Raw genomic sequence first — 23,245 nt, forward strand, 5'->3', positions numbered from 1 at the left:
AATCGGTTGTAATTTGGTATTACCTAGTGTGGCCTTATTTGATTATGTTTTCGTAATGATGGAAACATAATCTTGATGTAATTTTGGGATCTCGAATCTCCTTTGGTTTTCTTTAGTATTATGTTTTTGAAATTAGAATGTAAATATGTTTATTTTGTAATTTATTTATTGTAATTTTGAGAAGACTAAAGATGGAGATTGGATTGCTCACTCCCGCTACATGGACCAAGATGGAACATCAAGACAAGCTTCTGGGGTCCTAGGAAGGATTCCAAAGTTGTATTTATGTTCATTTTGGTAGATAGGCCACACTAGGACTTTGTTTTTGTTTTACGTTTTTCCATTCTTGTTGTTTTTCTTCGCATGATAATTAGTGCATCATATTTCGCATAAACCAAACCACCTACTTATATGCATGAAAATTGACTCATATAGTTTAGATGTTAGTTATCATGGACATAAAGATGTCACACTATTTTAAGCCATCATCTTAGTTTATTCATTCTCGCATGCTAGATATTAGTCACTTAAAATGTATTAAAATAAAGTTTATGGGATCTTCCTATAAAACTAAAATTGAGATTAGTCTTTATAGGCCAAACAACTGTGAATCCCTTCTTCGTCGGTAGGCATATAGGACCTTACTCTCCATATGACCCCTTCTACGTTGGGTAAGTAGTTTGTGTTGACTTATTTTACCTCAACATTATAATCCGAAGAGTTTCTCGAGATTATGATGCACTATAGATAGAATTTACAGAAATTTATCAACCAAGAATTCTAAAAGTAGAATTAGCCAAGAGGTTGGCTTATCAATTTACAGATAATTGAGTCTTGGGATCATTTATATAATTCTTGAGGGAGGTCAATTGTATAGATGCTTGAGTCTTCGCATTATAGCAGTTTTGCATTAGACTTAAATCATAACGATGAGTATGCTTATTATATTTTTCTTCTTCTTCTCGCAGTGTATAATTCGTTTTATATTGATAATACTGCTTACAACAAATGGCTGGAAATAATGATATCCCTATGCCAAGTGCCACACTTGCACGCGAGTCCTGGCTCAAAACTTTCATGGACCACATGAATCAGTCCACACGACGGAAGAATGACGGGTCCAAATTTGCGGACTGGGAGGCATCATAACGGAATGCTGCCATTGCTAACGGTAAGCTCAAGTACTTGACTGAGCCAATACCGCCAAACCCAGGCCCCAATGCAAGAGCTAACGAGTCACTTGCTTATAGTGACTTCGTCATGAAAGCGGGTGCGATAAAGAACGTACTCATTTTTGCAATGGAAACCAATTTGCAAAGACGCTTCATTGCCCAAGGTGCAAACAAGATTTTCACCACGCTCACTAATGAGTTCTCAAAAGCACCGAGAATCGTTACTTATGAGCATACCTGTCGCTTCTTTGAGGTGAAACTCCAGAAGGGCCAACCGGTTAGCCCACACATTCTTGACATGATTGAGAATGTCGAGAAACTGGAGGCACTTGATTGCAAAATTAGTGAGAGCATAGTCATTAACCGTATGCTTCATTCACTTCATGATGGTTTTGCCCTTTTCAGGGCAAATTACTACATGAATGACATGAAGAAAAGTCCTCATGAGCTACACTCACTTCTCGTACAGACCGAGCAGGATATGAAATTGAGTGGGAGCATGAAGAAAGATGTTCTCATGATTTCCAACAAGAATAAGGGTAAGGGCAAAGCTCACGGCGACCTAACTGTAGGAAAGCCAAAGTTTAAGAGGTCAGGAAACGGTAAGAGTGGGCCTGGTGAGACTAGTGGCTCACAAGGCAAGGCAAAGAGCAAGGGCGGTAACGTTGAGTGCCACCATGTGGACAGCGGGCCGCCCACGGGGGCGCTTGGTGAAGGTCGAAAAACAAGCGTTTGCATTTTGTATGGAGTCGCCACCAATTTTTATGGGAAATTGGAACCGTTCGAATACCTCGTGTCATGTCAAGACACAAAGTAGTGACATGAACACTAAGCAATCGTTACCCTTAGCATTCTATGTCTAGAATGACTCTCGTGGATGCCAATGAACACGGGTGTTCACAGATATCTGGAGTAAGGGGTGAGGGTACGTATTAGGAAGCTCTTTTGATCGAACACCTAATCCCGCCCGCCTCGATAGCGGTCTCTACTAATGATTAGGGAAGTTATTCGTACTCGATATATCGTCGGCTATAATGCATGCAATGCAACATCCAAGTTTTAATCCTAGCATGTGAGAAATTAACTAAGCCGGTGGACAATTAATTAGCAAACAATTGGGTCAAAGTAGGATTTAATGTTGATTTACATGTGGAAACATACAAATGAAAGAAATACAATAATTACGAATACAATAATGAAAATTACATTAATTACATTGGGATAGGCGATTTATGTCGAAAATACCTTTAAAACGGATAATTTGAGAAAAGAGAATAAAAGGATGAATTACGAACAAAAACAGAAGGTGATAATACGAATAATAGTAGATTAATACGTAAACTAATTAAACTAGGTCAAAGCAGAAACGGAGTTCAGGGACAGAAATCATCCTGGAACAGCGCAAGAGAGGCTGCGCCCTGCGGAATAGCGCAATGATTCTTTGCGTCATTCCAAGGGGGTGAGTTCATTTGTGAAAGCGAAAGCGCAAATCGTTAATTTGAATTGATGAATTTAATGATGGACTGAAATATTTACTCGGATGGAAGTGATTAGCATGTTATTTAACACATGAATGGGTCATAAGAACAGTAAAACATGGATGAGACGGATGCAAACGAATTAATTACAAGACGGAATAATGACAGAAGTGAAAAATATTAATGAGTGAACAAATTAATTAAATTAGGTTAGATGCGATGGATTAATGACGAATATGCGACGAACATGCGAGTAAACAGATGAAAGCTATATCAAAGACGAATTCCAGAAACCCAATATGAACAAATTGAATCTCTACAACCCGGAATTGAATTTAATGACGAAAACCCGCAAACATTGGATTACTTGGGATTTAAGTCGGATTTATGACAATTAAACATGTGAATGAATGATTATAATACATGTGGAATTATTATGATATTAAGACGAAGAATTAACAGACGAAACGAGCAAAAGGAAGATTTTGAATACGAATTACGAGAGGACAACGAAGAAGAAAGGAAGCGAGAAGCTGCGGCGGCCTCACGAAGAGGCGGCAGGCTCGCGCTCCTTCGAAGAGTTGCGGCGATTCTTTGCGTCCTTTCTCGATGTTATCTCATCGGAAATCCGCAAAAACGAGGTTTTAACAAAGGGTTTTAGAAATCGATTTTAACGGTATTTTCGACGTAAACCTTACAATTGATGATACAAAAAGTAAAGTACAATAAATAAATAAGGATTGACACCCTCAGACTTACATGTTGACGGAACGAGAAGAACTAAGATATCGATTAGTGATGCTCGACACGAATGCAAAGAGAGTGCCCTCGTAAGAGGAAAACGATTGATTAATTAAGTTGATTAAGTGTAGTTGGTCAAATTGGTCGGTCATGCAACGGAGAGGCTGGTACCCGGAAAGATCCGAGCTTACGTGGTCAAAAGTTCAAGCACGTAGGCGCCAATAAGTAAGAACAAAGTCTAGAATGCAAAGGGAGAAGAGAAGGGCGGACACTCGCGTGAGAAATATGAGGAACGAAGGCTCCTATTTATACTAATCACACGACGGGAATTAGGGTTTCGGAGACTCTTTGGTAGTGAATCTCGGAAAGATATGAAAAAGATACGTAAGACATGCAAAGAAGGGCCTGGGAAAAGGCGCAGCACCATCTGCGTCTCTTGGAAGAGGCGCAAAGACTGCCTGCGTCTATTCCCTGTGGGGTTTCCTCTCTTTGAAGAAAGATTTCGCGTTTGAGTTATGGTAGGACGGAAATAATTCGATTATCTTATGAATATTACGGGATATTATTTGCCAAAAGATAAAATTTATGAAATATGGAATAGAAATATCGGAACATTCCGAATATTCGACTCGGGATTTAACGATTATCGAGAAAATGGAGACGGTTTTTGACCCGGACTCGAATGTACTCTAATTATCGCCAAAACGACCGTATCGGGACGTAGATGACAACTAAGAGGTAGACATTTAATATTTGAGCAATCACTTGACGATAATCTTACGAATTGTCACAAATCGTTCCGCGTATCAAACATGCGGCCCAATCATCACCGGGTGGTTTGCGGGAGGTGCGAAATGAGGTATCTCTGAGCCCCCACTTTGACCGAGGCTTGGACAAGGCGAAAGTCAAAGTATAGCCATCAGTTCAATCGAAGATTACAACTCGACGACTATGGCGACGCGAGGCGCTCAAGGGGTCCGAGCCAAGGACTGTCGTCGGGAACATTTTAGAGTCGTCGACTATCGGGGAGGGTCGTTTAAAGTCCATTAGACTACGTAAGGAAGCTCGCCAGCCATAAGAAGAGACCATACCTGAGATACCCCTGGGTGAAACGGAACTGAAGACGCTTCGGCAAAACTCTTTGGTCTGAAGATAACTTGGTGTCTGAAGGCATTGGGGGTCACAGGGATACTGAAGAAACTTCTTTCTCGAGATGCTTCAGGAGAATGACACCTTTGCCGAACTCCGTGAAGAATAAATATCAAAAGCAGCAGGACGTCTGTAGAAACTGCCGGGGAATCCGCTTGCGTCGGTCTCAAGCGAACTCTTGCAAAACTTGAGGTTGAATCTGCTTGCGTCGGTCTCAAGCGAACTCTTGTTGGGAAATATATTGACGATTAGGAACATCTTGATCGCCGTGGAAGATATCTTGAGTGAGAAATACTGCAAAATACTGCTGCGCTGGGGACAAATGTTTTGACGACTAGGAACATCTTGATCGTCATGGAAGAAATCTTGAGTGAGCATGATGTGACCATAATTGGCGCATATTTAGCCCCCGAATTACCATTGTTTCTATGCTTTTTAGTGCCTATTTGGGTCATTTCTTATCTTTAGTTCTTTGTTTTGCATATTCTTTGAGATTTTGATCCCTTGGTAGGAAAGGAGTAAGAATCTTGCATTTTCATGGCAAAACAAGGCTAAATTGATCATATTCAATGACCAAGCATCAAGGAGATACAAGACTAGAAGGCCTTTGTACATAGCATAGTAGAAGAGCATTGTTGAGAAAAGGATCCTTGAGTCCCCAAGGAAATCCCCAAGGAATTCATGAAGAAAAGGGAAGAAAAAGAAGAAGGAAAGTTGCTGAACTACAATCCGAACGGATTGTAGAGAATCCGTCCGTCCTCATCAATCCGAGCGTCCCTCAAAGGAATCCGCTCGGATTCCCCCTCGCCAGTCCGAGCGTCTTGCCCAAGAATCCGCTCGGATTCCTCAGCCCAGATCCGGCCGTCCCGACTCCCATCCGCACGGATCGCAAAGACAAAGACGTTTTCATTCCTCAAGCATCGATAAGAGAAGCCCTTCTCTCGGATAATCCTGGAGGCTCCGTGCTCAACTTAAAAAGTGTAATTACTAGTTTAGCCCTTAGTTAACCCTAATGCATCCTCCCTAATTTTCACTATAAATACCCCATTAGTCTAATTAGAGGAGCATGTTCTTCTTATCAATAATTAGTGTAGTTAATATCAATCAAATCTCTCTTCAATATTGTAATCAAATATTAATCAAGTTTTAATCCAAGTTTTAGTTCTTTAATCTCTCTCTTGTTCTTACTTTATTTTGGGTAATTGAAGATTATTTGGGTTATTATTGGGAGATTGACAACCTCTCAATCTAGGATTCAAGTACTTCTATTATTCTTGCTTTATTATTGGAATCATTAGTAGGTATAATCTCTTAATCCCTTTTTAATTATTGCTAATTACTTTCATTTATTCATCATGTTTCATTATGTTAGTATGATTGACAACCTTTCTAGCATGATTAATATGATAATGAGTGAGTAGTCTCTTAGCTAGGGTTTAATGGGTGATTAGGGGAAACCAACATGGGGAATGATTCATGCTTAAATTAATATGCTTTCATATCTTATTTGCTTGCTTGTTTTGATCTTAATACATGCACATGTTATATTTGATGAAATGCTAAGCCTATGAATCCTTGCATTTACTATCATCTTCTATCCTTTCAACTTGACTTGTAAGACATAACCCAACTCGAGTCTTGTTAGACCATGCATGTGTTAAGTAGGGAAGATTAAGTCGACTTGTAGGTGTTGTACAATCCAAGAGATTCGGCTCCGGAACCCAAACTTTCCTAGGATTGTAAGATATAACCCAACTCAATCCATCACAACAATAATTGCTTGCTTATAATTTGAGAACATGTTTGTATGATCATATCCCATGATTCCCCTATGAACCCATGACACCCTAGTGCTTTTAATCAATTGTTTACACCCTTATTTTATTTATCTTGTTAGTTTATTTTCATTGCTATCTTAGTTTAGTAACCTTCTACATCAACCCAATTTGTGACACCCCTAGACACCACTAGTTACAATAGAATCTTCATTTCAATACCCGTCCCTTGGGATCCGACCTTTACTTGCCTCTTTACTAATTGTAGAGTTGTTTGTGAAGTATAAATTGTGTTTTGTATCGACCATTGACCAACGACCACATATGCTTAATTGTGAACACCAAATGGCTCCGATCAAAAATGGCGCCGTTGCCGGGGACGGTGTTTAATTGATTTAAGATTTCTTTTATTGTTTTTAGTTGTGTCTTTCTTCACCTTGGGGAAGTAAAACTCCTCAAGGTTTGTTCTAATTGTTTTTGAGTTGTTTGATATTTTGCATGTCTAGAAGGTTACAAAGAGATTTGTTACCTTTTGACCGTGAAATCGAAAGAACCTTGACGAATAATAGGAGACTTGTTAGGAGGAATTTGGGAGGTGTTGGTGAAGTTGTTCAACCCACTAGTGAGTTTGTCAATCCTTTCGCAATAGAAGGAGAAGAGAACCCATTAAACAATACCACACAAAATCCACCTACAATGCCTAAATTCTCGTCACACTCTATACCCACCGAGGAGGATCTACCAAATGGTACTCCTACCCCACAACATCTTACCGGAAACTTTATTGCCAAGTCCGCCTTCATTCAACTAGTTGAGAGGAGCCAATTCGGGGGAATGCCTAGTGAGGACCCTCATTCTCATATGGAAACATTTTGTGATTATTGTGAAGCTATCTCTCAAACGGGCGTGACTCAAGACCAAATAAGATGGGTCTTATTTCCTTTTTCGTTAATCGGCACCGCAAAGCAATGGTTGAAGGGCCTTGATAAGGCCACCCTTGGAATAGATTCTTGGAAGAAGCTAGCTCTAGCTTTCTACAAAAATTTCTACCCACCGGAAAAGACTAATATGCTAAGAGCTCAAATTACGGGTTTTAAGCAAAGGGATGAAGAATCTTTGTATGAAGCTTGGGAGCGGTTCAAAGGTATTTGTCGCTCATGTCCTCACCATGGACTTAGCGAATGGTTTTTAGTGCAACAATTTTGGAATGGTTTATATGAAGATTCAAGGAACATTCTCAATATGGGATCAAATGGAATGTTCACCGAAGTTGATGACAATCAAACATGGAACAAGATTGAGGAAATGGCGGTCCATAATTCGCAATATAGTAGGCCTCGCAAGGCTACTAGAGGAGGAAAGTATGAAGTGGACACCGTTACTCAATTGGATGCTCAACTTAGTGCTCACATTGACACAATCAACTTGAAGTTTGAACAAGCTATGGCTAGACTTGAGGAAAACTCAAAATCATCAAAGCATCATGTCAATGCCATGACGGCATCCTCATCAATCCCAAGCGGGATATGTGAGAATTGTGGAACCTTGGGTCATGACTCAAGTGAGTGTAGGGGAACAACCGAACAAGTTAATGCTTTCCAAGCTTACAAAAGTGGTACCCCTTATTCAAATTTTTACAATGAAAACACCAAGTTCCATCCAAATCTCTCATACAAAAGCCAAAATGTTCAAAACCCTCAAACAACATACACTCCACCACCCATGAGAAATCAAAATCAAAGACCCTTTTTCAATCTAAACCAAGGTTACCAAAATCAAAATCCATACAATCACCACAATGACCAAAGTTTTGATGTCCAAAAAGCGGTCCTCCAAATGCAAAAGAATCAACAAGAATTTTTCACCCAAATGCAAAAAGATAGCCAAGCAAAAGACACCACCATCAACAACATTCTAGCTCACACCAAGATGTTGGAAACACAATTAACTCAACTAGCATCTGTAGGTTAATATCCGTATACTACCCTTCGAGTTAAGGATTATAACGCAAAATTACATGTGAATATGGTCATAAAACGATAAACATAAAGAAACGACAAAGATTGTAGGAATAACCTTCGGTCCTAGTGCAATAAGGCAATGAGAGATTAAAGCTAATCTCCTCCTAAACGATGCACCCAAGAAGTCCGAGTAATGCCCTTGTGCTAGAGAACAATCCCCTAATTGACTTGCAATATCGAGGGGATTAGTTTTGGTGAATTTGTGTTGGATGAGAGATCCGGAATTTAGGAGGCACAATTCCCAAAAACCCTAATTATTTTTCAAGAATGAATTAGGTTTTTAGTGAAAGGAGAAAGCTCTCCTTATGGTCTCACCAATTCGGCCAAACCGTGGAGAGGGAGCCCATATGGGCTTTTCATTTTCTCTTCACTTAAATTCGTGGTCCGGTCCATAATTCGCTAAGTGTATATGACGTGGTTTCATTATAAACTGTTATCGGTTATCGGAAATTAAGGCATCAACTAATAACACGGGTCAGTTGAATTCTTAATGCATGTCCGACAAAACAGTATTGTATAATTATATTCAATACACATTTTATTTAAATATAAAACGCTTATATTTAAATTTACGAATTCTTGGTTAATCCGCATTAGCCCATGATATTTAATCCGTATTAAATATTATATCTCAACATCACATTTAACTAATTATTAGTCAAATAATTCAGACTAACTGGTTAGTCAAATTTGGCATCTACATGACTGTATTTTCATACCGTCACATCACTCAAGACGTATCCTATAGGTGTGACTTTTAGGGACCAGTTGATCACCGCCATCAGTATGACAATAACGTCAAACTTATCTAGCAAGCCAATCGTTATTGATAAACGTGGATCAACTGATTATGATACAAAGTATACCCTTTGACCCTTTTAGAGGTTTATAAGTCCTTGCACTAACTGTTAAGGACACTAACCCCAACAAGCTCCCACTTGTCCGTACAAGTGTATGTGCAATGACGTTATCCGCACTAACTGGAGGACACAAGCTCCAACAAACTCCCACTTGTCCGAACAAGTGTATGTGCGATAACCGATTCTCATATTCATTTAAAATTTCTCCCACTCAATGTAAAACAATTTGCAGATCTGGATCCGCAAAGGTCGTATTTTACAATCGATCTGTATCTAGAGTGGTTTCCCGACTAGAGAGTAACTTAAGCGATAAAACGAATCGTATCCGAGCATGGCCATGCATTTCGATTCTGACTCCTCGAGTGGCCCCGAGAAATATCGAGTACCCGATAAAGGCTGAATATTTCCTTCAACTCGACTCCTTCCGATCTAAGCACCGCATGAAATGACCGGAAAAAATCTACTTGGCCCCTGTTACGGATGACCGTGAGAAAGAAACCAAAGTCACCCAAAATCTGCCTTAGTCTCAAGAGACAGTCGATAGTTAAAGAATCGACTCTTAGGATCACCATGGAAGTCCTATCCACGACCGGGCAACGAATGTTATAAAACATTTAGGACTCCACGTCGATGTCACAATTGTGTCCTACGAAATATCCGTATAAATCGCCTCTCGTGATTGGTCGGTCAACTTTGTTGACTTATGGCTAGTTGAACCCACCATCAACCAACGTCACAAAATAATTGCGAGTTATCACTCATGTGGGCAATCAAGGACTAAAAGAATATAATGTTTTTTGCAGTTCACTTTGTGGTGTTCAAAATTTGTCGTACAAATCCACATGAAAAACAAAATATATATATATTATCAAAACGATGAGGTCGTATAGAGTACAAAAGCGAATGAATCTAATCCATAAAAGAGTACTACAACTTAGGAACACGTTTGATTCCCATGGAATTAACGTGCCCTTCATGCTTATCTTGTCGTAATGCTTTAGTGAGAGGATCTGCTATGTTGTCATCAGTAGCAATCTTTTCTATCACTCTTGTCTTTTGCTCCACGTAATCCGGATTAGATGAGCTTTCCGTTGTACATGTCTAGACTTGTTGCTAGACTTTGGCTCCTTAGCTTGGAAGATGGCACCACTATTGTCGCAATAGATGGTGATCGGGTCATTCGAACTAGGCACTACAGATAGCCCATGTAAGAATTGACGCATCCATATCGCTTCCTTTGTAGCTTCAGACGCGGCATAGTACTCGGACTCAGTCGTAGAATCTCCTGTAACAGTTTGTTTCGAACTCTTCCGGTGATGCAGCGCCATTAAGAGTAAAAACGAATCGACCGAGATTTCGAGTCATCACGATCCGTTTGGAAGCTAGCATCTGCGAACCGGTTGCGCATAGCTTTTGTTCGCCTCCATAAGTCAATGCCCAATCTTTAGTCCTCCGTAGGTACTTAAGAATGTTCTTGACAGCCAACCAATGTGATTCACCCGGATCTTTGTTGGAATCGACTTGTCATACTCAATGCATATGCCACGTCGGGACGTGTGCATATCATGGCATACATGATAGATCCTATTGCCGAAGCATAAGGTATCCGTGACATGCGCTCTTTCTCTTCCGGTGTCTCTGGTGCCTGAGACTTGCTCAAATGCACCCCGGGAGACATAGGAAGGAACCCCTTCTTGGAGTTAGTCATCTTTGAATCTCTCTAGGACTTTGTCTATGTAAGACTCTGATCGAGAGATAGCATCCGTCGTGATCTATCTCGATAGATACGGATGCCTAGAATTCTTTGTGCCTCTCCCAGATCTTTCATCTGGAAATGGTTTTTCAACCATACTTTCACCGAAGTTAAGAGAGGTATGTCATTCCCAATCAGGAGTATGTCGTCAACATACAATATTAGGAAGACAATCTTGCTCCCACTCGACTTGATATATAAACATGGTTCCTCGACTGATCGAGTGAATCCATTTTCTTTTATCACTTGGTCGAAGCGATGATTCCAACTCCTTGATGCTTGCTTAAGTCCATAAATGGAACGCTTAAGCTTGCACACTTTCTTAGGATGTGCGGGATCGATAAAACCTTCGGGTTGTACCATGTACAACTCTTCCTCCAAAAAGCCGTTTAAGAAGGCGGTTTTTACGTCCATTTGCCAAATTTCATAGTCATGAAAAGCGGCTATCGCTAAGATAATCCGGATGGAACGCAACATGACTACGGGTGCAAAAATCTCATCGTAGTGCAAACCTGGCACTTGGGTGAAACCTTTTGCAACTAGTCGTGCTTTGTAGATATCTTGTTGACCTTCCACAGAATGCTTTATCTTGTAAAGCCATTTGCATTGAAGGGGACGAACCTTAGCAGGTAAGTCAACAAGATCCCATACGTTGTTCTCATACATAGAGTCCATCTCGGATTTCATGGCCTCAAGCCATAGTTTCGAGTCAGAACTGGTCACGGCACCTTTATAGGTTGCGGGTTCACTACTCGTAAGGAGTAGAACGTCATCTATGTCATGTTCCTCGACCATACCAATGTATCTGTCTGGAGGAATAGAGACTCTTCCCGACCTCCTAGGTTCCTCAGGAATGTTAACCGCGGCGGGATTGAAGGAATAGGTTCCTCCAATAGTTGCTCGGTATTTGGTTCTGGAATCTCCGACAGGTCGAAGGTTCTATCACTCTTTGCATTCTCGAGAAATTCCTTCTCTAAGAATGTCGCACTAGCCGCAACAAAAACACGTTGTTCGGTTGGCGAATAGAAGTAATGACCACGTGATCCTTTAGGATAACCTATAAAGTATGTCTTGACCGATCGCGGGCCGAGCTTATCTTCGTGTCTCCACTTGACATAAGCCTCGCAGCCCCAAACCCGTATAAAGGACAAGTTAGGGACCGTTCCCTTCCATAGTTCATATGGAGTCTTGTCAATGACTTTAGACGGACTTCGGTTAAGTATTAGAGCGGTGACAATAGAGCATAACCCCATAATGAATCGGGTAAAACCGTGTGACTCATCATGGATCGAACCATATCAAGTAGTGTTCGATTTCTCCGTTCGGACACACCATTCAATTGAGGTGTTCCAGGTGGAGTTAACTGTAGGGCAATCCCACAGTCCTTTAGGTGTTGATCAAACTCGTGAGAAAGATACTCGCCACCACGATCCGAACGCAGTGTTTTTATCTTTCTACCCAATAGGTTCTGTACCCTATTTTGGTATTCCTTGAATTTCTCAAAGGATTCACTTTTGTGCTTCATTAAGTAGACATAGCCATATCTACTCAAATCGTCCGTGAAAGTGATGAAATACCTATAGCCTTCTCGTGCGGTGATTGACATAGGACCACATACATCCGTGTGTATGAGTCCTAATAGGTCGCAGCGCATTCCAACACCTTTGAAGGAAATACGAGTCATCTTGCCGATGAGACATGATTCACACGTGCCAAATGATTGAAAATCAAAGGCCGAGATAGCTCCATGTTTGATGAGCTGTTTTACGCGTTTCTCATTGATGTGTCCCATACGGCAGTGCCATAGATACGTTTGATCTTTGTCACCAACCTTTAACTTTTTATTCATTACGTGTAATATTTCCGTGGTCTGATCTAAAACATAAATTCCGTTCATAGAGACTGCCTTGCCGTAAATCATATCGTGTAATGAGAAAATGCAAGCATTGTTTTCTATTACAAATGAAAAACCAAGTTTATCAAGCTTTAAACTGAAATAATGTTTTTGGAAAGACTAGGAACATAATAGCAGTCATATAAAGACAACTCAAATCCGCTTGGAAGCTGGATCACATATGTCCCCTTGGAGATGGCAGCTACTCTTGCTCCATTCCCAACACGCAGGTCCACCTCACCCTTTACGAGGGGTTCGATGTTTCGGAGCCCCTGCACATGATTACACAGATGAGAACCACAACCAGTATCAAGTACCCAAGTTACGTAACTTGCATGGTTAATCTCAATCATATGAATAAAAGTAGAAGAAGAAGACATACCAACGGGTTTAACACGACCTGCCTTTAAGTCCTCATGATAAACAGGACATGTGCGTCTCCAATGCCCTGTCTTGTGGCAATGATGGCATTCCATGTTTTCACTCTTGCTCTTTGTCATGCCCGATGAGTTACTCGCCTCACCGGGACCACTCTTCCCCGAACCCGACTTCTTGAACTTCGCCTTACCTCTGTTAGGTTTTGCCGGAGCTTTGCCCTTACCTTTCCCTTTGTTTGACACAACGAGGACATCTGTTTGAACTCCCACTGAACTTCATGTCCTTCTCGGTCCGTACGAGAAGGGAGTGCGTTCATGTGGGGTTTTCTTCAAATCATTCATATAGTAATTCGCTCTAAATTGCGAAAAACCATCGTGGAGTGAGTGAAGCATGCGGTCGATAACTATGTTCTCGCTGATGTTACGATTAAAGGTCTCCGGTTTCTCGACATTCTCAATCATCTTTGAGAATGTGTGGGCTAACGGTTGGCCCTTCGGAGTCTCGCATCAAAGAAACGAGTGGTATGCTCATAGGTCACGATTCTCGGTGCTTTCGAGAATTCCTTAGTGAGCGTGGTGAAAATCTTGTTTGCACCTTGGGCTATGAAGCGTTTCTGCAAATTGGGTTCCATTGCAAAAATAAGTACGTTCTTCACCGCACCCGCTTCTAGAGCGAAATCGTTATACTTGTCGATTTCGCCAATTCCAGCCGTGGGACCTGGGTTTAACGGCATGGGCTCAAGCAGATATTTGAGCTTCCGTCGGCAGCGGCAAGATTCCGTAATGCCGCCTCCGTCCGCGAAGTTGGATCCGTCATTCTTGATCGAGTAGACCGATTCATCCGACTCATGAAGATCCTAAGCCAGGACTCACGGTCCAATGTGGCACTTGGCATTGGGTTATCACTTGAACCAACCATTTGTTGTTTAGCAGTTTAAAAACGTGATCTACACTGAAAAAGAAAGAAAAACAAAACGAAATAAGCAACTCATCGAGGTGATTTAAGTCTATTTTAAAATTCATTTTAAACATGTAGACTCTCCCACTTGCATAATTGATCTCCCTCAAGAATGATACAAGTGATCCCAAGACTCAATTTCGTAAACCGATAAGCCAACTGTTTAGCTAATTCTTAGGAAGAACTCTTGGTCGATAGATTTCCGTAAATCCTATCTATAGTCCACCATAGTCACAGGATCGTACGAGTGACCATAGTGTTGAGATAAAATAAGTCAATCGGTTCCAATTTACCCAACGTAGAAGGGGTCATAGTATGCCTACCGACGAAGAAGGGAGTCCTTGGAGTTTGACCCATAAAGACCGTTCTCAATTTTGGTTTATACGAGGAAGATCCCATCAACTTAATTATAATTCATTTTAAGTGAACGAAAAACTAGCGTCTGCGTGAATGAATCAATTTAGGTGATGGCTTAGCATGATCGTGTGACATACGAATGTCAATGAAAACTAACTCGTGACCTCTATATGTGTCAGTTTTCATGCAATAATTAGGTGGTTTGGTTTTAGGCGGAATATGATGCAAGCTATCGTTACAATAAAATAAATAAATTGAATGCGATACGTAAATAAAATTCCTAGTGTGGCCTATCCTAGTAAAGAAAAACATAAAACAACTTTGGAATCCACCGTTGGACCCGAGAAGCTTGTCTTGATGTTCCATCTTGATCCATGTAGCGGGAGTGAGCATCCGGTCTCCAACTTTAGTCTTCTCAAAAATTACAATTTAAAATTTACAAATATAAACCTATTTACATTCTAAATAAAAACTTGTAATTAAAAGAAATAAAATGGAGATACGAGATCTCAAAATACAACCAAGACCGTGTTCCATCATTACGGTAACACGTTCTACTAAGGCCACACTAAGTTACAACCGTTTGCAAAATAATTAAATACGTAATTAAAAGGCATTCAAAAACATTCAAAATAAACTATGACGATAAATAAAATGCATCAACTAAAAATAAAATTATTCGTGACATAATTCCGTAATTATGTTTAATTTTTATCCAAACCACCAAAGATAATTAAAATTACATGACAAAACCGCTTCAGTCAAGTTAATTTTAATCCGAGATAATCCGTTACAATAAATCATGTTAATGTAACTTTATTTTACGTGGGTGAACCGTTTCACTAATCAAGCGAGAGCATAAAAAAAAAACCGTTTTATGCATTAAAAAGGCCGAAAGAAAAAACCAGAAAAATTTTTCTTCTGTACTGTTCACGTGAACAGTACCAGGGGCCATAAAAAAAAATTTTTTTTTTTTTTTTAAAACCGGCAGAAATGCCGAGAGGTTCTAAAAGCCAAAAAAAATTTTACACGGCTAAAACGTGATCAAACAAGTGATCAAACAACAAAACGATTTGTAAAACCTCAATTGCAATTTATTCTAATCCGGATCAAAACAAAAGTACAATTGACATGTTCTTCACATCTTGTTGTAATTATCGATTAAAACAACAATTCGCTAAGAACAACACAAAACAAGAGATCGAACGATCTAACAAAAGTGTGTGGCACGCAAAACAATGCAAAAACAAGAAAAACAGGCCGTGAAACATGTAAAGGCCACACGGTTTTCATGATTTTTCGAGACAAAAAAATTGTGCCACACGAAATTTTATGCAATCATTTTAACCGATCTTTAACATATAGCGATGAATATCGATTACAAAGCAATATGCAAAGATCAAAAAACGAAAACAATGCGAAAACTTCAACCAAAACCGTGTACATGGACACGGTTCCCCAAAAAAAAAACGCAGCAAAGTAAAAATGCCGAGACAAAAAAAATCAGCCGAGCCATTTTTTTTTTTATTTTTACCAAAATTCATCGATTTCAAAATCGTTTAATGAAAAACACATATAAAAATTTGCGTGGCCTCGCTCTGATACCACTTGTAGGTTAATATCCGTATACTACCCTTCGAGTTAAGGATTATAACGCAAAATTACATGTGAATATGGTCATAAAACGATAAACATAAAGAAACGACAAAGATTGTAGGAATAACCTTCGGTCCTAGTGCAATAAGGCAATGAGAGATTAAAGCTAATCTCCTCCTAAACGATGCACCCAAGAAGTCCGAGTAATGCCCTTGTGCTAGAGAACAATCCCCTAATTGACTTGCAATATCGAGGGGATTAGTTTTGGTGAATTTGTGTTGGATGAGAGATCCGGAATTTAGGAGGCACAATTCCCAAAAACCCTAATTATTTTTCAAGAATGAATTAGGTTTTTAGTGAAAGGAGAAAGCTCTCCTTATGGTCTCACCAATTCGGCCAAACCGTGGAGAGGGAGCCCATATGGGCTTTTCATTTTCTCTTCACTTAAATTCGTGGTCCGGTCCATAATTCGCTAAGTGTATATGACGTGGTTTCATTATAAACTGTTATCGGTTATCGGAAATTAAGGCATCAACTAATAACACGGGTGATTGAATTCTTAATGCATGTCCGACAAAAAAAGTATTGTATAATTATATTCAATACACATTTTATTTAAATATAAAACGCTTATATTTAAATTTACGAATTAACTGGTTAATCCGCATTAGCCCATGATATTTAATCCGTATTAAATATTATATCTCAACATCACATTTAACTAATTATTAGTCAAATAATTCAGACTAACTGGTTAGTCAAATTTGGCATCTACATGACTGTATTTTCATACCGTCACATCACTCAAGACGTATCCTATAGGTGTGACTTTTAGGGACCAGTTGATCACCGCCATCAGTATGACAATAACGTCAAACTTATCTAGCAAGCCAATCGTTATTGATAAACGTGGATCAACTGATTATGATACAAAGTATACCCTTTGACCCTTTTAGAGGTTTATAAGTCCTTGCACTAACTGTTAAGGACACTAACCCCAACAGCATCTTCTAGCTCACAAAGACAAAAGGGGCAATTACCACCTCAAAGTAACCCCCCTATACATGAAACGGTTAGTGCCATTCACTTGAGAAGTGGTACAAGATATGAAGCACCGAAGGAGCAAGTTGAGGATGAAGTTGTGAGAGCTAGTGAGAATGAAGTTGTGGTGCAAGGACCCAAAGAAGGGGAATCATCAAAAGAAGAAAGCTCAAAGAAAAATGAAGACAAAGCCAAAGAAAAGGAGCCCATTGTGATTAGACTTCCTTTTCCAAGTCGACAAGCCAAGCCTAAATTTGATGATCAACTTGGGAAGTTCATGGAGATTGTGAAGAACTTAGAAGTCTCAATTCCTTTCACGGAATTAATCAATCACGTTCCGGCCTATGCAAAGTACATGAAAGATATCCTCACAAAGAAGAAGTCGATCCGGAAACTTGAGACTATCGCCTTCACCAAGGTGAGTAGTGCCATACTTCAAGGGAGTTCACCTCCAAAACTAAAGGATCCGGGAAGCTTCTCACTACAACAAATCATCACTTGCGCCACGAATTATGCCACGGGAACTCATAATTCGTGGCTAAATTTTGCTTAGCCACGGGAAAAACTTATTCATTATTTTGGAAAAAAATTTATGCCACGGGATAACTTTTCCCGTGGCAAAAAGTCACTTCCGCCACGAATTAGGCTACACCCGTGGCAAATAATCATTTTAGCCACGGCCTATGTCACACTCGTGGCGAAATTTTATTTAGTCACGAATTGTTCCGTGGCAAATATTTTTTTAGCCACGAACAAACAAACACCCGTGGCGAGTATCTTTTCCGACTTAAATCTGAATGAAATTTAATCAAATATAATAATATGAAAATACATTTGAATATAAAAATTTAGAAACACTTTGATTAATTTAATTAATATTTTTTATTGTTTTATTTATTTTAATAAGAAATTTTAAAATTTTATAAACTTATATGCAAGCAAAGAAAAGTTTATCAACTAATTTTTTGATTTTTTACAGATCACATTTATGTTTTGTAGGTTTTTCAAAATATTGATAATTTTAAAAAATTGTTTTAATATATACTCTGTTTATTAAAGTCGTGAATTTCTTTTACTTTTTTAAATTAAACTTTATAATCTTGAATAATAATCTTAAATGATCGTATCACATTTAAAGATATAGCATATCAAATTGAATAAAAAAGTTATTTACCATCTATCTTTGAAAATCCAAAATTAATATATTGTTAAACTATTCCATTCAAAATTTTATTTCCAACTTTATTTGTAGGATATTTATAGAAAAATTTGAATTTGATATAAAATTTATGGAAATTTCCCATGGTACCCTCGAACTTTGCCAGATTACGCATGGTACCCCTTATTTTACGTTTCTACATATGTTGCCCTTGTGTTTACCTTTTTCATTCCCAGAATACTCTTTGGGGAAATTTCGTCATAACGTCGCTACTCCTATAAGTAATTTGATGAGTAATTGTGTATGTTATGTTGTTATTGTTATATTATTTAGGTACTAAATGTTAGTTTATTAGACAAAATAAGGATTTAGGTATTATTAGATGATGAATTGATAGTGTATTAGATAACAAAAAAAGGCGTCACAAGGCATATGAGTAGCGGCGTTATGACGGAAGTTTGTCAAAGGGTATTCTGAGACTGAAAAACGTAAATACAGGGGTAGCATATGTAAAAACTTTAAAAAAAGGGTACCATATGTAATCTGTCAAAATTCGAGGGTACCGTGAAAAATTTACGTAAAATTTAACTTGCTGAGAAAAAAATTGGGAATTTTTTTCATTGAAAATGAACGCATCACACGGAAAAATATATAAATTATAATAATTTAAAGTCACATGTGCAAATAATGTGAAAATTTTAAGAAAAGAAACGATAAATCATAACAAAGAGAAATCAGTTTAGGAAAATAAGCGATTCTTTTGTACACTAATCTTTTTCGTGGTTTTTGGGTAAAAAAGTGACTATTTTTTGGTTAATAGTGATCACTTTGGGGAAAAAAGACCTTTAATTATAAAAAGCGGTCATTATTTTACCAAAAAATGGTCTCATTTTTCATATCGTAGGTACAACGGTTATACAATAGAATTTGCGAAGAAAAATATACGAAAAAATGAGTACAAGAGAAATGAAAATAAGTATGTCGATAGCCAAAAGAAATAAAAAAATGTTAGGAAAACACAATTAATTTTACTTTTTGGAGAAAATGGTTTACTGACTTGGGCAAAAAAATGATGTCAAAATCATTAATCAGGAGGTTAATGTCGAAAATTTAATTGTTTGGCCAAAATAATTTTTTCCATAAAAATTGTAAAACATGTAACATTTATGTAATTAAATAGTACTAAAGGTAAGATTTGAAAGAAAAAATAAACTTAAAAGGATTCAAAGTGCTAATTATATCAACAAAGGTAACATTCAATTTCGGTGGCACATCAAAATAACTCTACGGTTAAGCGTGCTCAGGTGAGAGTAGTGTTGGGATGGGTGACCTCCTGGGAAGCCTCTCCGATCCTGACAAATGCATGACTCGTGAAACGAAATAACGTTCAAATGAATCAAGTTAACTAGCGAAACAATTACCTAGATTGTCACGGTTCCGTATATGATAAAATACCCATTGTGAAAAATAAATAAATTATTTTACATTTTATTTATTTAATTTTCATATATATTGTTTGCCACGGGAATTATTTTTTCGCCACGGGAAATTTTTTTGGCTACGGGAGTTATTAGCCACGAGAGAATCCGTGGCCAAAAATTCAATAATAGCCACGTTCTTGTTTTTCCCGTGGCTATCCCTTTGCCACGGCCACTTGCGCCGCGGAAGGTATTCCCGTGGCAAAATGATTTAGCCACGGAAATTTAGTACTTGCGCCACGAATTTAGCCGTGGCCGAAGTGCTCATTTGTAGTAGTGTCTCAATACCGTGTACCATTGGCGACACAACGATCAACAAAGCCTTATGTGATCTAGGGGCTAGTATGAGTGTCATGCCGTACTCGGTAAGTAAAAGGTTGGGAATGGGAGAGCTTAAATGTACCAATATCACTCTTCAAATGGCCGATAGATCGACGAAGACACCGCTAGGGATATGGGAAGATGTCCCCGTGCGAATTGGGAAGTTTTTCATCCCGGTGGACTTTGTCATTGTTGATATGGAGGAAGATTCCAACATTCCAATCATCTTAGGAAGACCTTTCCTACACACCGCGGGTGCGGTGATTGATGTGAAACATGGAGAGCTCACTCTAGAAGTGGGAGATGAAAGCATAACTTTTAATCTTGACAAGACCATGAGAGCTCCTCGTTTGCATGAGCCATGTCTCATGATTGATCATTATATTTAGGAAAGATGAGAAGAAGAAATCGGAACTCCAATGGAGGAAGAAAATTGAAGATGCTCCATTCAAAGAGCAAGTGAATTGTGACAAGAAGAGCTTGCAAAGCTCATCAAAATCAACCAAGGAAGAAGAAGATGGCCTCATTGGTCAAGAGAAGAAATTGGGAGAGTTGTCTCCATCTAAGCAAGAGATTTTCAATGATCAACTCAATGAAGTTTGTGGTCTTTGGGACGATGAATTTGAAGGGATCTTTAATCCCTACATTGGGCATGCCATCGATCATGATCAACAACAAGGGCCACGGTCTATTGAGGACCTCTACCATAACAATGAACAAGCTTTTGATTACTTCTTCAAGGTGTTGAGCAACATCAACAACACCTTGAACATGCCTCCTTGACATCTCATCAAGAATGAGAGTTTGGTGGAGTCCTCCCTAAACCACCACTTGTAAATATTTCTAACCCCCTAACTTACTTTTCAATTTTTGTATTGCATTTTTGTCATTTTTGGATTTATTTTTACTTTGATCAAAATAATTGTCATATAAGAGAGAAGTGAGGGAGGGACTAATGATTTTAATTGATGTGTAGTGCTTTACCTTAGTGTGGGGATGGCAATTGCCTAGGCTATTCATGCCTTAGTAGTGCCCCCACAATGAAGAACACAAGATTTGAAAGAAAGAATGATAAGGGAATGCGTTTGTGCACGGATGGGAATCGAATCCGTGTACACAAGGACCAATCCGAGCGGATTCCGAGAATCCGCCCGTCTCGAAGAAGATCCGAGCGTCCTGCTGAGAAGACGCCCGTCTTGGGCTGAGCTGAAATTGCAAAAATTCTTGACTGTTGAAGAATCCGAGCGGATTCCTGGAAAGACGCCCGTCTCACAGAATCCGTCCGTCTTTTGAAAAAGACGCCCGTCTTGCAGCTGAAGAAAAACAAAGAAAAATCTCTGGACAAGAATCCGTTCGTCCTGCACGAAATCCGCCCGTCTCATCTCAGAAGAATCCGAGCGGATTCCCCAGAATCCGCCCGTCTTTAGGCGGGATTTTGAAATTTTTGAAGCTGTAGAATCCGAGCGGATTGCGCCCAATCCGCACGGATTGCCCCTGCGTCCTAAAATTGTCGAGTTCTTTAAATACCCATCCCACCTTCATTCATTCATTCATTCACTCATAAACACTACCCACAACATCAAAACCCTCATCCTCTCCATCTCAAAAACAAAAACCCTCAACAAAACTCACCAAAATCAAATCAAACCATCTTTCAAATAACAAATCAATCACTCCATCTTCATTAACAATCAAAACCAAGAACAAAATCTTCACCTTTGAGTCGATTTTTGTTCTCATAAAGGCAAAGCCTTTCACCTTCAAAATCGATTTGGGCATTCTACAAATTGAAGATTTTTGATCTTTTTCTTGGTTAGCTCATCAAATGGCAAGAACAAAGGGAGCAACAAAAGCAAAAGCAAAGGCAACAAAGGCACCAAAGGCTACAACTCTCTCTCAAAGGCAAAAAGCTCTACAAATGAAGAAGGCTTTGGCAATGGTGGTATCAACACCAAGCTTGGAAGTGCAACAACCTCAACAAATTTCTATGGAAGCATCACCCTCTACTCCGGTAATTAGTCAACTCTTGCATTATCCGGAGGTAACATTCATTTCCGATTCCCATAGAAATACATTTGTCAAGTTTGCTATGAAACAAATTCAATCCACCAAATTCATATGCCAAGATGCTTTAGAGAAGTTGGGTGTTCTTGAACAAACAAGAGTCTTTTTCAATGCCATGGGTTTAAAGAAATTGTTTGAAATGAAGGAAGTAACATACCCCTCCCTTGTCTTGGAATTCTTAAGTTCTTTAAAAGTGACAAAAGTTGAGAATAGGGAAAATATTGAGTTTCGTCTAGCTAACACTAGTAGACGCATTACCTTTCCGGAATTGGGTGAAATTTTGGGTCTTAGCGATGAACATAAATTTTATAAGCAATATGGGAAGTATGATCCCGAGCCTCTTTGGGAGGCAATCTCCGGGAAGAAATTTGAAGATTTTAAAGCTTGTCGTGCTCTTTTGGTCCATCATCCGGGCATAAGAATATGGCACAAAGTTGTGGGAAATACCATAATTGCTAGGAAAGACACCAATCATTTCACGGGACTCGATTTTATTCTCCTTGAATCAACTTTGAATATTGGAAGAATTCACACCAAGCCTTACAATTCTTTGAGGCTATTGGTTGATAGATGGCTCCATGTAGATAGTGGGAAGAAGGGTCAAACCGTAATTGTTAATGGCGGCCTTGTCACGGTCCTAGCCAAGCACTTTGATCCTAATTTCAATAAGGATAGCAAGTACACGGCTAAGGATGGTGGCCATCTTATTGATATGTCCATCTTGATTAACAAGTTTAAGTGGGTTGCTCACAATCCCCTTGATACCAAGTATGGGTGGCTTACTAGTGAGGCTCGATCATTCACTTTACCCGCAAAGATTTGCCGTCTTAGTGTCCACCGGACCAACTATTTACTTCCCCTATCCAAGGAAGCCGAGTACATCATTCAACAACAAAAGGGTGATCATGAAACTCCCTCCTCTTCCATTGTTATACCACCTTACCCCTATGATTATGAAGAGTTCAAACCGCAAGGAGTTGAAATTGGGAAAGACTATGTAACTCTTCTTATGCAAGCCATGCACAAGCAAGCTTATGAAGATCGGAAGAAT

The 23,245-nt window shown here is 39.1% G+C and overlaps 1 non-coding gene across 1 annotated transcript; it reads right to left on the reverse strand.

The window, feature by feature from the left end:
- Positions 1-7,383: 7,383 nt before the first annotated feature.
- Positions 7,384-7,490, reverse strand: LOC141636985 (small nucleolar RNA R71). Its single transcript, XR_012541550.1, has one exon. It is a non-coding gene; the product is annotated as a small nucleolar RNA R71 (small nucleolar RNA).
- Positions 7,491-23,245: the final 15,755 nt, after the last annotated feature.

The sequence above is a fragment of the Silene latifolia genome, chromosome Y (assembly GCF_048544455.1).
Source record: "Silene latifolia isolate original U9 population chromosome Y, ASM4854445v1, whole genome shotgun sequence".
Classification (NCBI taxonomy): domain Eukaryota; kingdom Viridiplantae; phylum Streptophyta; class Magnoliopsida; order Caryophyllales; family Caryophyllaceae; genus Silene; species Silene latifolia.